Source organism: Mesocricetus auratus, unplaced genomic scaffold (assembly GCF_017639785.1).
Source record: "Mesocricetus auratus isolate SY011 unplaced genomic scaffold, BCM_Maur_2.0 Super-Scaffold_100044, whole genome shotgun sequence".
Taxonomy (NCBI): domain Eukaryota; kingdom Metazoa; phylum Chordata; class Mammalia; order Rodentia; family Cricetidae; genus Mesocricetus; species Mesocricetus auratus.
Genome location: NW_024429221.1, coordinates 7,149,899 through 7,153,092, shown reverse-complemented (window position 1 = coordinate 7,153,092; position 3,194 = coordinate 7,149,899). Strand labels below are relative to the sequence as shown.

The window sequence follows — 3,194 nt, the reverse complement described above, 5'->3', positions numbered from 1 at the left end:
TTCAGGTAAGCTCTGGTCATGTTTGGGAAAGGAGGCTGAAGCATATATTACATGTTAGGCAAAAAACCTTGTATTTCAAAAGGAGGTATTATCCTATTACCTTGTTAACAGAAAATTAATTTTATAGGATACATGTTACAAGTGATACCTGATTTGTTTTTGCAAATCCCAATACTGAAGCTTAGCATTCTTTTTATTTCTCCTCAGAAATACTGATTCACACAAACTGTGGCATTCAGAAACTATCTACTAAGTTGTGTGTGTTAATCTTAGCAGTTTCAGCAACCGTTAAGGTGGTTGCAAACAGAGATACTATTGGTGGGCACAGAACCTATGCTAGTAATGGAATCGTTTGATAAGCAACATCACTGGTCCGAAAGAGACATTCTGAAGTTACTTGAATGCATGAAAAATAATATCCCCTCAGACGACTCCCGAGCGTTCAAAAAGACCCAGGAAGATCTAGACTGAGACAAAGTGGCTTTTAAACATTTTTCTGGAAAATGTGCAAAGAAAAGTGGATGAAGGTTTCTCATAATTTGACGAAGTACCGCACACTCTCAGAATTAGTGCTGGAAGCCTCTGAACTTACTAAAGAACCTCGCAAAATTAAGAGAGTGAAGAAACATCCTGACTTCCCCAAAAGACTCCTGACTGCCTATCTGCGCTTTTACAAGGAGCAGCGGGCCAAGTACTGTCAGATGTATCCTAAGTACAACAACCTACAGATGACCAAAATCCTGGCTGAGAAATACAACAAGCTGCCAGAAGAGATCAAGGAGAAATATATTCAGGCCTTCCAGAAGGAGAAACAAGAATTTGAGGAAAAACTAACTAAATTCAGGGAAAATCATCGTGGTGCAGAGCATTCTAAGCAATCTGTGGTGACCAGGAACCACCAAACCGAAGTCCCTAAGAAAATACAGGGAGACAGGAAAATCGTAAAGTCCCCTCTAAAAAAGGAATCTCCCAAAACATTTCCCACAGTGATGAAATTTCAGGGAGAACCCAAGAAACCCCCTATGAATGCATATCACAAATTTCACCAAGATTCGTGGTCAAGTCTGGAGCTGTGCCATCTACCCCTTAGGAAGCGCCGGGTTGAAATTAGCAGACTATGGCAGCGAGTCCCAGAGAGCCTGAAAGAGCGTTATGCCCTTCAGGCTGAAGAGCTACAGAAACAATACTGGGTGAAGATGGACCTCTGGCTCAAGGGATTGTCACCAGAGGAGTATGATGCATACAAAGAGGCAAGGGCCACCTGTGGGAAGCGAAAGAACTTTGCCAAGTCTGGAGGTCCAAGCCCCAAATGTCAACCAACGCATCAGGAGTCCACCTCAGCAAAGGAGCTGCAAGTTGGGCCTGGAAAAATGCAAGCACCGCCAGCTCCTAGAGCAGATTCCCCAAAGACTATTCAGGGCCATGATGGTGGCTCCCAGGCATCCGGGCTGAATATGAATACGATGGAAGATGGCAAAGAGGAAGACTCCAGCAGCTCCTCAGACTCTAGTAGTGCAGACGAAGGTGGAGATGACTGACTGGCATGGCCCTTAGCGGAATGCTCAGATTTAGACTCCATCTTCGTCACTTTCGTATCCTAAGTTATCGTTTAAAACCCAGAGCATGCCTGAAAGAAGGGGACCTGTCTTCCCTGTGCTGTTGTATTCCCTTGTTTTCTCCCCCTGGATCCCTCCTTTAGTATTTGCTTACTAAATACAAAGGAGTACAGTCTGGGGAGAAGGGAATTTGCCATAGTATTGCCTTCATCAGGTCCATAGGCTTAGGAAGACCCACTTGAGACAGCACCTAGAAGCTATTTACATTTTATTCGAACAAATTAGAAAACTAGTTTTATAGAGTTAGGCCCTGTGTACTCAAGTGGTACCAGTGAATTTTAGAAAAGTTCTCTTAGGCCTTGCTGTTTCAAACAGTGAATCTCACCTCCAATATGCAGGATAAGTAGAAACAAAGATAGATACAGATACTCTGTCCTCTTGCAATACTTAATGTTTTTAAAACATTCATCAGCACCACAGTACTTTAATTTTGCTGCTTAGTGGCATTTTAAATACAAGTAATGTTGCTTATCATTTTGCTTCTGAACAGTCTATGCTCTTTTCATAATATTGTCTTTGTAGAAATTGTTTAAAACCATGGAAATTTATTTGTACATAAATATTTATTTTATTTATTTTGACTCACACATAAATTTAAAACTTTTCCATATCAATAGAGTACTCAGATATTTTTATAAATATTTATACTGTATAATATTTGAATCTGGTTAAATATGTGCATCTGTCCAAATATTTGTCATTTATCTAATGCAAAATTAGCCAAAATAATTAAATTTTACATTTACAGTGCATTAACATTCTAAACTTAGTGAATAACTGTTTATGTGTTATTACAAGAAAAAATATTGTTGTGCACATTTTGTAACATTTACAATTTTGTACCTCTCACTGATTTGCTTATGCATGCTTTTAACGATGTTAGATCAAGCCAGGTTGTGGTGGGGCACAATTTTGATTTCATCATTCAGGAGGCACAAGCAGTCAGATCTCTGAGAGTTTGAGACCCTTGTCTACATAAGACAGTACCAGGACAGCCTCCAAAGCCACAGAGAAACTCTGTCTTGAAAAAAAAACTAACAAAAAATGTTGGATCAAATGCAACAATATTGAAATATAGTAGTGATAAATTGGTCTTTTAAAAAAACTTAGCTAAAACTTAAGGGATTTGCTGCCATTAAACTCTGTTGATACATGAATTTGAATTAAGTTGTATCAATTTGCCAGATGTGGATATTTACTTATACAAATAAACAACTTTAATGAATGATGTTTATTAATACTCTTATCTTTAATCATGTAGTCATGGAATTTTTTATTATCGTTTTATTCTAAAGTTTAAATTTAGACTAGAAACAAGGTTGCTGCACAGATCAGTTACAGTTTTCTCTCCATTTCCCTCCCCTCCTCCCGTGCCCTTCCCCCCAACACCCCCAATGTCTACTCATTTCCCCAGGGAGGGTGAGGCCCTCCAAAGGGGTGTCAATAGCTTGCCATTTCATCTACGGCAGGGCCCAGACCCTCCCCCAAGAGTTCAGGGTAAGAGTGCATCTCACATTGTTGGATGGGAGTCCAAAGTCCTTGTGTATACTCGGCATGAATACTGATCTACTGCCAAGG

The 3,194-nt window shown here is 39.7% G+C and overlaps 1 pseudogene; it reads left to right on the top strand.

The window, feature by feature from the left end:
• The first annotated feature begins 342 nt into the window (after positions 1 to 342).
• LOC121135865 lies at positions 343 to 1,538 on the top strand (annotated as a pseudogene).
• Positions 1,539 to 3,194: the final 1,656 nt, after the last annotated feature.